Source organism: Dasypus novemcinctus, chromosome 7, assembly GCF_030445035.2.
Source record: "Dasypus novemcinctus isolate mDasNov1 chromosome 7, mDasNov1.1.hap2, whole genome shotgun sequence".
NCBI lineage: Eukaryota > Metazoa > Chordata > Mammalia > Cingulata > Dasypodidae > Dasypus > Dasypus novemcinctus.
The window spans coordinates 32,979,973-32,994,263 of NC_080679.1; the positions used below are offsets into that span (position 1 = coordinate 32,979,973).

The following is a 14,291-nucleotide window of genomic DNA, read 5'->3' on the forward strand; positions in this document are numbered from 1 at the left end:
ATAAGTTACTACTAACATACAAACCACAGGTAAAATACACTATATTTATATATTTTTGAGTTACAGTATAGTGCTGGTCAGTTGTATTGACAGATGTCAAAACAAATAGCTTGCCGGTCAGGGGAAAAAATTGTTATACTGGATATTTATTTGCTTGTTTGTTTTGGTATAGCCTAGTTACCAAAACAAGCAAACAAAAAACAAAGAAAGAAAAGTTTACCATTTTTAGATGATTTTATCAAAATAGCTGGTATGTTCAAGTCTCAGTGTTAAAAATTATCAAATTCTAAATAGTTTCCTAGATATTTTAATAATTCTTAATTGATGTTTAGTGCTTTAATAGTTGTTTCTCTCTGATCTGTCACAAGACTCAGTCATGTAATACACCTGAGAGAAGTGGTCTTGATCTCAATACCAGGAATGATGAGGGGAGGGGACTCTGTGGTGAATTAGAGAACAATTAACCCCCTCCAGGGGACTGTGGCTTTTGGGAATAAAACCAGACTGTCTAATCTTCCAGTTTTTCAAGAGGGGCCAAAATTCTGGGTTTTTATGTGAATTCTTCCAACTTTAAATCTTGGCTCAAACTTTTTAAGCACTCTGGGGACCAAAGAATTCATGTCTTGAAGTATACAAACTCCAATATATATTTTTAATATTCAAAGAAATTCTTCATGGTTTTCAATTCCAAGTATCTTTCTTGAAAATTTCCTTTATCTGTATAAATTGAAATGAGGTGTTTTTAATTCCTTATCTATAAATTCTGTAAATATTTTCATCATTGCATTGTAATATATAAATGCAAAATGTTAATTGAGTTGTTTTGGCCTGTTTCTTTTTATTATCTAAGAATAAATAAAAGTATATTTCCAAAAGCAGAAATTTGAGCTAATTCTTAAAATGCAAACCCCAAAAAATTATATGAGGGAAAAGCCCAATTTAGTTCTAGGTACCCTGAGACTCAATATAGTTTCTTTATGGAACATTTATTATAATTTTGTGAATATTAAGTGTTACCCTCACAGCAAAGAGAATTCTTTATAGTAATGAAATTTAAGATGTGATTCTTCAAAAGCTGATAGATTTATCTGAGAACTTCTATAATTTATAAGGTAAGCTAAATATGCAATAGAAATTCTAAAAGACATCAGAGGACTATAAATGAAAACAAAGCTAAGCTTCAAATATTCTAGCTCTCTATTTCATTCAGTAGTCCACATAGCTTAGGTTTTGTCCTTAGGGTTTAAAAACATGAATGTACCTTTATGCGAGAGTTCCCTGAATGCCCACGCTGCTTTATACATTTTTGGTTTTGCAAATGCCATTCCCTCTCTTTAGAGTCTTACAGCATCTTGATTCACACAACATGCTTTCACTCATCCCTCCCTCAGTGGGCTTCTTCCCTTTCTGGTGCCTTCCCTGGTCAAAGTCTTTCTCTGGAAGCTGAAGTAAACACTTCCTCTTATGTATTACTTTTGGTTATTGGTGTCTTGAACATAAGTATATTGTTTAAATGTTACACTATTTGTTTATATATTTTCCTGACTGAATGGCAAGCTTATCTGGTCATCCATGCTTCAATAAATATTTGTTAAGTATCTGTCATATGCCAGGTACTATGCTACCTGGAGCCTATGGGTTTGACATGAACATGGACATGGTTCTCTCTTTACATCCTAACTCAACAAATTAAACAATTAAGTATAAGGCTAAATACTGTGGTTCAGATTAGAAGGAAAATAATTACAGAGGATCCTTAAAGAAAGGCCCCACTGAGTCCTGAGGGAGAGGCATTCGCTATGGAAAGAATATAGTCAGCCTATAGATAGACCTATAGATAGGCTGACTATATACTTTATTGTCCAAATGAAATGATTTTGGGAGTGAAAAGTGGTTTTTTTACTAGTTATGCTAGCTAGGCACTTAAAATACCTAAGAAGATAAAAGCATGTGTTAACCCTGTGTAGCATGAAGTTTGGATTTAATTTTAGGTGAAAGAGTGAGTTATTGAAATATTTTGATGTGAAAGTGACATAATCCACTTTAGTGTTTTAAAGGGATAATGCCAGTTTATGTTGGAGGTTAGGTTGAGAGGATGAAAAAATGGAAATGAAGATATGAGTTAGAAGTCTGGAAGCAATGGAAATAAAAGTTGATGGAATCAAGACGTAGTTTTGACCAAAAAATTAAAGCATTTCATGAGAGACTAACTGTTGTAATGAGAGTGTAGAGTATAATGGTGCCTATGGTAGTTTGGAAGTGTTTTGAAAGCTAATCCATTCCTGTGCCTACACAGGAACTTATTCTAAGCAGGATCTTTTTAAAAAAAAAAAAAAAGATTTATTTTTTTTACTTATTTCTCTCCCCTTCCTCCCTGCCCCCGTCATTGTCTTCTTTCTGTGTTCATTCACTGTGTGTTCTTCTGTGTCCACTTGCCTTCTTGTCAGATGGCACCAGAAATCTGTCTTTTTTGTTGCATCATCTTGCTACATCAGCTCTCCATGTCTGTAGTGCCACTCCTGGGCAAGCTGCACTTTTTTTGCATGGGGTGACTCTCCTTGTGGGGTGCACTCCTTGCACATGGGGCACCCCTATGTGGGGGACACCCCTGCATGGCATCGCGCTCATTGCATGCAGCAGCACCACACATGGGCCAGCTCACCACACAGGCCAGGAGGCCCTGGTATCGAGCTCTGGACTTCCTATATGGTAGGCAGATGTTCTGTCAGTTGAGCCACATCCAATTCCCTAAGCAGGACCTTTTGATGAGGTTACTTCAGTTAAGTCATGGCCCAGGGTGGGTCTAGTCTTCTTACTGGAGTCCTTTATAAGAGAATGAAATTCAGACAACAGAGAAAAGGCCACAAAAGCAAGAAGCTGAAAGCAACAAAACCATGAAGAGAAGGAAGAGACCAGCAGATGCCATCATGTGCCTTGCCTTGTGGCAGCCAGTCTCTGTGAAGAAAGCATCAACTTAATGATGCCTCGATTTGGGTATTTTTCTCAGCCTCCTAACTGTAAGCTAATCCATTTCATGGTATTAGCTTTCAGCAGCCTGGGAAACTAAAACTGCCATTTCCTGAGGTAGTGAAGGCTGAAGGGTAAATGTATCTGCAGGAGGAAATCAAGTGTTTCGTTCTAGACATGATAAACTGAAGGAGTTTATGGAACATAAAACTGGAGGTGTGAATTAGGCAGTTAGTTTTAGGGACATGAATTTAGGAGTTATAGATCTATAAGGTATTCAAGTATATGGGAAGCTATGGAATTACCTATGGATCAACTAGATCTGATTCATATTAATTTCTAGCACTAAATTTGGTCTTACATATAGTAGCCATTCAATAAATATTTAACAAGTATTTTAACTCAATTCAAGACAGTCAAAACTCTGTCCTTAAAAATATAGTCCTTCATATATTTTCCTACTTTGAGGGCAGATTCATGTAGAGGAAAGAGCATTAGGTCAGAAAGGCCTAAGTTTGCATGATGGTGCCCAGTTTCAGTTTTGTGAGTCTGAGTAAGTGCCTCAAATTTTTAATTTTTAAAAAATATATAGAGTCAAGCTTTTCTCATCTACACAATGAGAATAGCATCTCCTTGTGATTGGATGAATAATGACTTGTCCTAATTTTTGGAATCTTTAATATGTTACCTTACATGGTGAAAGGGACTTTGTGATGTCATTAAATTAAAGAATCTTGACATGAGAAGACTATGCTGGGTTCTTTGAGTGGGCCCAATGTAATTACATGAGTCCTTATATGTGGGAGGTAGGAGGATTAACATGAGAGAGATGTAAAGATGGAAGCAGAGGTTGGAGATGCAGGAAGGGTTCATGAGCTGAGGAATGTAGGCAGCCTCCAGAAGCTGGAAAACACAAGGACCCAGATTCTTCTGTAGGACCTCCAAAATAAACTCAGGCCTGATGACACCCTGATTTTAGTCCAGCGAAACTGGTTTCAAACTTTCATCCAAAATTGTAAGAGAATGCATTTGTGTTTTTGAGCCACCGAACTTGTGCTAATTTAGCAACAATAGTAAATTAAAGCACTACTATATTAGCCAGGGTTCTCCAGAGAAACAGAACCAATAGGATATACAAAAAGTTATATCTTAATATATACTCTATCTATATCTATATACAAATAGATATAGGAATTGTCTCACACAACAATGGGAATTGGCAAGACCAAATTCTGTAGGGCAGGCTGCAAGCTGGAAACTCCGATGAAGGTGACGCTGTGTTCTCCAGAAGCTAGATGCTTGGAGAAAATGCACAAATACTCTCTGCCTCCTGAAATCCTTACTTCTCACCATAAGACCACAAATGTTTGGATAAGGGGGTTTCATCATTGCTGAGATGCTTTTCAATTATAATGTAATCAGCTGTAGATGCAATCAACTGACTAATGATGTAAATCCATCTACAAAATATCCTTACAGTAATAATCAGGACAGTGCTTGCTTGACCAGATAACTGGATACAATATTCTAGTCAAGTTTACACATGAAATTAACCATCAAACTACTTTATAGGGGTTTATGAAGATTAAATAAAATAGCCCATGTACATTTCCTTGCTCAACTCCTAGAACATGATGAGTATTTAAAAACAATCTCCTTCTTATTAGGTATAGATTGAAAGCCACAAAACAGATTTGTTTTACAATTATCTGTAAAATGAGTAGTATTGTCTGAGTAAAGGCCAATATTTTATAAATAGCTATTTCAGTAACTTAGAGGCTTATTTTTCTGTGCTGCTAATTTTCACCAAGAGACTCATGGATGTAAATGAGATATTATCATTATTGCTCCAATACCCAATTTTATTTTAGTTGCATCCTTTTTGTTGACAAAGTTGGGGGTTAAAAGGATCATACTGTGAAATAAACAATTTATATTTGTGTTATAACATACCTATGAAAATCTTAATGGTATGTAGAAGAAATAATATTGTAGCTAAAATTATCAAACACTCTGGGTGTTACTGTTCTGTGTATTTGTTATTAATTTGTTTTTCCACAAACCTTTGAAGTTGGTTTATTATTAGTTCCATTTCACAGACCAAGGAAGTGAGTCACAGAAAGTTTTTAAGTAACTTGCTTAAATTCACACAGTTGGGGAGCAGATGTAGCTCAAGTGGTAGAGTGTCTGCTTCCCATGTAGGAGGTCCTGGGTTCAGTCTTGTTACTTTCTAAAAACTAAACAAACAAACAAGCAAACCAGCTCCCATTGGGGAGCAGATGTGGCTCAGAGGTTAAGCACCTGCTTCCCCTGTACCAGTTCCTGGGTTCATTCCCCTATATCTCCTAAAGAAAAGAAAATTCACAAAGGTAGTAAATAAATGGCAGAACTAGTAATCTATATTTTAAAAATATTTTTTTCATTCCCTTCCTCCATTGGTTTTTCATTCTAAGATGTTGAATGTAATGGAAAACACAAATTTAAATACCAAAATAGTTTGCTTCTTATCACTTGCGTATGCTGCATTTGGAAATTGACTTAATTTGGTAAGCGGAGCATAACATATTATTATTTAATATTCATATATCACCATAGGCCTTCCTGGTGCTTTATGAATTCAAGATAAAAAGATAATGGTGAGAATTTCCTCCTCAGTTTTTATATTTTTTTTAAAGAAAAATGAACAGATTCTGAAAACTGTATGTGAACTTAAAGTGAAGGAACTTCATGGTGAATAAATCTACCACTTATTACCTATGTATCCTCAGATAAATGAGTTTATTTCTCTGTGCCCCTGAAAATGAAGATAGCAGTACCTATTTCACAGAGGAAATATGAATTTATAGTGATATTTATAATGTGCTAAGAACATTCCTTAGCATAGGATAAGAATGCAGACTATGTTATTTTGGGCAATATCCGAGATGAATGCAATAGAGAGAGGCACTAACATATACGTTAGAACATCTAATGATATAAATTTTTAAAAATACCTCATTTTTAAATTCCAAATAAGAATGATTTATTATTTGTTCTTAGATGACACAGGGGCAAGGGCTATGACAAGGGGAAAAAAGGTTATCTTATGTTTAATATTTAATATTTCTGACATTTGGAAGAAAGAACTTGAGTCTCCCTTTCTCATGTGGTTTCCTACATGGTTCCTAAGAGGCTGTTCTGTATTGTGATCTTATGGACTCCACTTTTCATGTTAGAGACTTGGATAATTTGTAATATTGAAACAGGTGAGATCACCAGAAAACCGGCAAAAAACTTTTGTCAGGTAAAGATAGTACATTACTGAAGAGGAGTAAAGAGGAAATTCTGTCATTACAATTTCAAGCTTAGAAAAAAAAGGTTAATATTGGCTTGATTTCCTGTTACTGCACAAATTTCAACTCCTTCCTCATTTACAAAGAAACCATTATTTATAGCTATTTTTTTTACTGTATTTGCAAATTCTAAATATAAGCAGCAATTGCTTTTCAAAATCTTAAAACACTTCCTTGAGTATAAATTCTCTTTTTGTGACTCTATTTTACTTTGTTGTCAGATTTTCTTCTGGCAAGGGCTTTCTTTTTCAATGGTTTACCATTGAAACTAGCTAAAAGAGATGATTCTAAAAATAACATTTGTGGTTGATTGTATCCTTAAAAATGACTGACAAGAAGCTTGATTAAGTTACAAGGTGACCCAAACTTAAAATTCTTCCTAAAGGAATAGGGAATACAAGATTTTTCAAGATTTTAATGAATTAAAATTAATCTAGTATGTTTTACCAAAAACAATTTAGAAGGTGCCTATTCATAAAGACTCTTTCATTAATAATTTTGCAAAGAGACTTAATCAGGCCTTTAAGCAACTTGCATTCTCTTAAAGGGCAGCATGATTTTTTAGGTCAATTTTGTGTATTTTCTCAATTAAACTTTTGTATATTTGTTTTCATTTCCCATTCTTCTGCATACCATGATTATTTTTTCGTTATATAATATTTCTAATTGGAGCCAATAAGAATTCTGTTCTGAAACCTACCTCTGTGACCCATTGAGAGGTATCTGTGGACGTTATTTTCCTTTATTATTGGTGGCAAAGTGGGACTTAGTGGAGGAACAGAAACAAGAGAAGTTTGCACATATATGTATATACAAACTATAAAATTAAAAAATAATAAATGCATAAATAATGTGGAGAAGAGACAGAACACTTCTAGTACTCTAAAAAGATAAATTTGTCACATTATTGCATAGTAATTAGGCAAGGAATATTTATAGACAATATGTAATAATAATCTGAATGTCAATGCATGATTTTGCATTAAAGAATGACATTTAATCTTGTTTGGAAGTTTGCAAATACTGATTAACAGAATAGGTTCCAAGGGTATATTTTGACTCTGAGAAAGTGTTATAAACATGGAATAGAAAATAAATATTGGATTATCTGTCATAATATTAATTAGTGGCATAGTTAACTCCATTTATTGAAATTCCACAATTCCAATTAAAATAGAAAGCTTATTTTTTCTAGTCATATAACCACTTTTTGGGAGATACAGGATAAAAGGTAGCTTGTTATTTATTACTACTGTCACTTATCTTTAAATGCCTTATGTGTTCTGACGAATTGTTATTAGACTTTTGAGAAAGTCGGTGGCGTGGATCTGACCTTCAGTGATTTCCTGAGTCATACTGCAAACTAGTGTAAGGATGAATAACTGAACTTAGAATCATGGATAACTCACTGATTATCTCATGGAAATTCACTATCCAGTTGTTTTTCCTAAAGAAGCAGATGAATGAGTGAGTTTTTGCAGGTTTTCTGTCTATATCTTAGTACTGTGTCTTATTTAGAGACTTGAAAATTGAGTCCAAAGGACAGATACCTGTGGTGTTTTTCTAACTAGGAGGGATTAATTTATTTAATTACTTAAAGAACTTGAGTTACAATATAGCAGATACTATTTCAGACTTTGTGTTTAAAGAAAGAACAAAATAGAAAAGATCTTTCTATAACAGTTCACATATTCTACTAGAGAATAACCAAATAAACAAAAATATATATTGATTTATCTAGTGAGAGATAAAGATGGTGCCATATTTCAGTTATTAGGGCAGGATTTAGAGAAAAGTAGAATTGGGTTCCAGTTATAACACTTATCATCTGTACTGATAGTGGAGCTCCTTAATGTCTCTAAATCTGTTTCCTCGTCTATAAAATGGACATAAATTGAGCGGTCTTTTAATGGTTAAATAAGGTCTCATGCATCAGTTTTGCACAATTGCTGCTAAGCGTCCATGTTTAATACATGTCGCTATTATATTAAGCAAAGTGATAATACATTATTTAATATTTATTATGGTTAAAATTAATTAATGTAGGCATAACTTTCACATAAAGACATTATAATGTAGGAAAAAGAACATGAACCATAGAAAAATATGATCTTGGTTTGAATCTTGGATCATTTTATGGGAACTTCTAGAATCATTCTCCTCTTCTGAAAAATAAAAAAATATATATATAAAATGAATCAAACCTATGTATATCCAAGGTTTAACCACAAACGTGGGAGCAATTTATAATAATTTGAACAATTAGACATAAATTTCTATAGAAGTGGAGAATATATATGCATGTATATTGTCTGTGTGTATATATAAATATATATATATACACCTACAGACAACATAGATATATACCCACAAAATACATATATATTCATACATAGTGTTTGTTCATGCTCATTTATTGCTCAGTCATTAATATAAAAAGTCCATTGAGAACCTAGTATATATATTATGGTGAAAGAACATGGACTTTGTAATTAGAAAGATCTGGCTTGGTGAAACTTTAAGTTTCTTAAACTCTCTAAGCCTCCTTTTAAAATAATCTATCTCGTAGGATTGTTTTAATTAAATTGTAATTAACTAAAGAAAAATAAATTGTTCCAAGATCTTAATATGTTGCCTGCCTTGTAATAATTGCTCAATAAATATTGACTTTCTTTTTTGAATCACACAGAGCCATGCTCTCAAGGCCATCCATTTCAGAAGGGGATTACTTTACCTTCACATAAATAAAGGGTTAATCTGAGGTGTTCTTTTTTAAACCCAGAACAAAACACAAGCCAGTCTCAGAGAAGTTTTTTAGCCCTTTCTCATTTAAACAGAATTAAATTTAGTCTCAGACACTAGATTCAAGGAACATCACATTATTTTTTTCCTAAATTAAAACTATTCCAGTTTCATGTTCATAATCCAAAGTTGGTTAAGAATTCCATTTTAATTGATGAGGTTCCAACAAGGATTCTCCTAGGGATGTAGGAGAATCCAAAGAGGCATATATGATGCTTGGCAGACAGGACAGGCCCTCTACTTTCCTCCTCCATAATTAGTACATAAAGGAGCTCCTTTTTCAGTTTCATAGCAGCAGAGCACACCATTCTCTCTGTGAGGCATGTACAGGACTCTTTCTCTACAAATTCCAATTCATTGTCTCTATGTTTTTTGGCATATCGTCTAGGTGCTTATTGCTCTAAAGTCTGAGGTTAGCTGGGAGCCCATTAGGTGGCTCTAGGATCTTGGCTGGGGTGGCTCTGGTATCAGTGGTTTGGCGAGGAGAACTGGGATGACTTGGCTGTGTGGCACATAGCCCTTCTCTGTCCATCTAGCTGGGGCATGTTCCCACAAGTCCTTGTCTCATGGTGTTCAGTGGGCATCCAACCATACAATATCCCATGAGAGAGCAACAGTGTAAGTCTCTCACCCTTACTCCCTGCTTTGTTCTGGAACAGCCAACACCAAGAGTTCCTTCTTCAGTGTTATAGAACCTAACCTTTATTCTTCAATTGTTGAGTTCAGCCTTTTCTACCTTCTAACCTTACCTCCACTACCCAGATAGAAATAAGCCAATTTCTCAAAAGTACAAAGCATAAGTGGTTCTTATTTCCTGGGCATTGGTGTTTTAGAATAACAATTTTATGTCCTGCAGTACAAAAACTCTTAAAAACCCTTTCAGGATGGGAAGCCCAGACTAGAAACACACAGACTTTCTCATTTATTCCAAAACAGAAAACAAAACACCAATTGGTACCTTAATAAATCATTTTGCCATATATATACAGCAGGAAAAGAAAGCAATAGAAAAATCACATGGCAAGAACATATGCCACAAAAGTTTCACTGTAGAGGTGTTGAATTTTTTTTATATTGAATATCCCAGTCTCTTGAAATATTGGCATAGCACATAACCCTAGAGATCATCTAGTCCAGTGGCTTCAAATATTTTTTTACATAGAGAAAGTATTTCTTTATAAGAAACCTTACTTGAAAATCTAAACAAATACACCAAATCAGAAATGCAGCAGCAGCAGGAGGTTGAGAGGATTTTGTAGACCCCTAGTGTTCCCGAGATTCTTAAGGAAGAGTTTTAGGACTGATAACCTGCCTGTGTTGAAGATGGGGAAAATGAAACCCACACAGGTGACAGAGTGCTCCTAAGGCCATACTGCTTCCTAGTGATACAGACAGGGTGTGAATCCATCCAGCACACTGTCACATTGCCTCTCCTCAACACTTCCAGACCCCTCATTTGTATTTTCGTGAAATAACTGCTATAATAATAGAGAGAACTTGTCTAAAAGATGATGTCATATACTTACGATAATTGTTTTAGTGATCTAAAGAATTCCCCCTCCCCAATAGAAGGGCAAATGAGAGGCAGCTTGCTGATTTTTACTACCATGTACTTTTTGTGCTTTTTAGTTTACCTTCCAAGGTGTTCTTTTTTTTAATCTCTCTTTTTCACTAATAGTTTTCCTTTTCCATCTTTACATCAAAATGTCTAATAACATTGCAACATCCCAAATTGGTGATAAAACACCTGGCTGAATTTGAATTGTGTTTATCCACTCCATGGAACAAACTACATGCTTTTTATTTCTGTGCCAAATTCTCACTGCCTTAAAGGAGAACAATGTATAAGGGGGTAGTAAGAGATAAGAGAGAATCGCAATCGTACCAGATGAAAATGGAGTTTATTGAGGCAGTTTCTGGAGCAGAGGTCCCAGAATTGCATTGAAACCTTAATTATTTCCTCAGGTTTACATGAAATATTAAGGTCTCTCACTTAGAGAAGCCATTTAGCTTTTTTTCTTCTCTAATCTATAAAATAGGAAGCTTCCCTTTTGCTTTGCTTTGCCTGTGGCTGTGTTTGGCATGCTGAGCAACTCTAATTCAGCTTTGTAAGTTACTCCATTCTATAAATGGCAAAGGTTTTCTTTCAGCTACCATATACATCCAGAATGTAAAGGATTTAATTTCTTCTGCATCAACTTATGCTTTAGCTAGTACTTTTAATGTACTTTTTTTGAGAAAAAAAGGGAAAACTGTGCAATCCAAATGGATTAAATTGTACTTCATGTATGTCAGTGTGTAAAGTTTTCACAATTACCACTATTAGTCATGACTATGTGAGGCTTGGTATTGTAGTACATTTTAGGACCACAGTGATTTTATTAAATGCAGAATCAAAGTACTAGGTCTGGCATATCTACTTTATTACTCCCCTATGTTTTTTTTTTCTAAAACTGAAGAGGTTGATAAGGGTTGCAATATTTCTCTGAAGAAGTTGTGATTTTTATTCATGATCTTAAAAAGGTATGTATATGAAGTAATTTTTCCCACAGATTTCAAGATATTTAAAGTAATCCAGACAGATAGTACTTACATTTTGCTCCAGATATGAGAAACAAATGATAAGGAGATCAACTGATTTACCCAGAAGCAGAAAGTCCATAGTGGGACTGAAGACAAAACAAATGCATACCCTTTTCTATCTGCCCAATTAATTCTTCAGATAGTAATTTTTTAACTTTTTATTTTGAAATAATTATAGGTTCATAAAAAGTTGCGAAGGATTTACAGGGAGGTTCCACTTACCCTTCACACATACCCCAGAATGATAACATCTTACATAATGATAGTATTATACTGCAACTAGCAAATTGACACATTTGATACAACCCACAGAACTTGCTCAGATTTCAGCAGTGTTACATGCACTCATTTTGTGTATGTGTGTAGTTCTATGCAATTATATCACATTTATGTTTGTATTAATATAACCACTACAAAAATAAAAATATAAAACTATTTCATTACCACAAGGATCTCTCATGTTACCCCTTTATAATCACACCAACCCCTAGATTTTTATTTTTATTTGTACTTAAGACTTGCTATAGTGTATATTTAATAATGACATAATTTGTCTTAGCATCTTTTAAGCTTATTGTGTTTTGTGTATTACAAAGGGCATCTAATTCTCTGAAAATTTAATTTAATTCTAATACCAGTATTTGGCAGTCTCAATTCAAAGGATATCCTCTATAAATTTTCACACAAAAATTCTAGAAGAGAGGCTATAAAGAATAAGGGACCTGATTCTGTGTAGCTATGTGACCTAGGAGGGATGCAACAGTCAAAAAGGTAGTATTAGATCCTCTTACAATTACTTCATGGGAATATCTACACTCATGCATCTGCACTCTCTAATTACTAAAGGAAAGTGGTTTAGCAGGTCACTGGCTGCAGAAGAGAGATAGCCCAATCAAAGCCAGAAAAGCATAGAGCTAGGAAGGATGAAAATTAGGTTAAGAATGAAGACAGGCTACAAATGAATGAGAACAAGCAGTTAAATCTTAAGCCAATCTTCTGTCTACTGAGAAAGTTAAAAAAACTAGAATAAGTTATGAGGGACTTCTGGTTGACCAAGATGGTGATATAAGATGTTCAGGGTGCCACTCCCTCACAAAATCTTTGAACAACTAGAAAAACTGAAGAGCTGTCTTCCTCAAAACTCCAGATAACACTTAAAAGTTTGCAGTAACTGGGCAAGTGGTGCATCATGAAAAAGCCTGAAAAATGGTAGGTGAGGCTTATGGTGCACTTGCCAGCTCCTCCTCTTGCCTCCCAGTCACTGTGCAGCTCCAGCCAGTACTCCCATTGTGGGTCCCTGGCCCTGTTCCAAAAGGATCAGAATAACCCCTAAACTTATACTGGTATGTATGACAGTACAAATCTATATGGTAGAAGCATGAAAGACTGAACCAGAAAACTCATTTCTGATATCTGACTCCCTCCCAGAATTTGTCCTGAAGGCAGAAAAGCAGCTTATAGACAGCTAAAGCTGTGTAAGAAGCAATTAAGTCTAAGCAGCCTGGGGCAAAGGACTCTCTGCATTAAGTGATACAATGGAGCATCCAGAAGGGAGTGATAGTCTATTTCAAAGAATGTAGAGGGGGCTTTTGAACTCCTGTAAACTGTAAATGGGGGAATTCCTATAGCCAAAGCTGGCACCAGCCCAGGAAAAGAAGCAGGCTCCTAGCCCCATGCAGGCTCTGATGAGACGAAAAGGACCCTGTACATCTTATTCACCTCAGGCAGATATTCTTTATAGATGAGCTAAACTCAGAAGGAAACCACCAGCAAGTGCAGAGTCAATTTGCAAAGACTGTGAAAGGTGTTTTTGCTTTAGTTTGTTTCTTTTTGTTATATCCTGGTATCTGAGGAAATCTTTGTCATATCACTAGGCGAATACAATTGTAAGAGACAGACAGATCAGGGACCAAATCGCAAAGGTAACATTTAAAAATTTTTAAACATAGTGTATAGAAAAGTTTACAGGATGAGCAAAGAAAGAGGAAATGATAGCCAATCCAAAGCAATAAGATAAAAAATCAAAACCTGTCAAGGAACAAGACCAGACTTTGGACATATCAGTCAAAGACTTAAACAATGATCCTTAATATGCTTAAGGGATAAAGGAAAACACAGAAAAGCAACTAAAGTACATGAGGAAAACAATGAATTGACAAAATGAGAATATTCTTGAGACTCTCAATAGGAACCTAACAGAAATACTGGAATTGAAGACCACAATAAAGTAAATGAAAAATTCCTGTGAGGTGTCAATAGCAGATTACACCTGACAAAGACAAGAAAAGTGAAATGATTCAGGCTGAGGAGCAGAAGGAAAACAGAATTTTAAAAAGTGAGCAGAGACTAAGAGACCTGTCATGTATACATGCATTCTGAGAATACTAGGAGAAGAAAGGAAAAGGAGTGTAGCAGTTTGATATTATTGATGAGTTTCAAAAAGAAGTATTGGATTATGTTTGTAAACTGATATTTTCCTCTGGGCATATTAGATTATATCGGATTCATAGGTTTGCTTGATTAAGTAATTACATTAACCTCTTGTGCCAGTAGGGCATTGAGTCCCCACCTTTTGGTGGGTGGGGACTCGTAAATAAAAGGCATGGC

At 34.9% G+C, this 14,291-nt stretch overlaps 1 protein-coding gene across 9 annotated transcripts in view; it reads left to right on the top strand.

Annotated features, from left to right (window-relative positions):
• ERBB4 (erb-b2 receptor tyrosine kinase 4) overlaps nucleotides 1-14,291 on the top strand; it is a 1,195,692-nt gene that overhangs the window by 1,005,067 nt on the left and 176,334 nt on the right. The gene's annotated exons all lie outside the window — the stretch shown is intronic.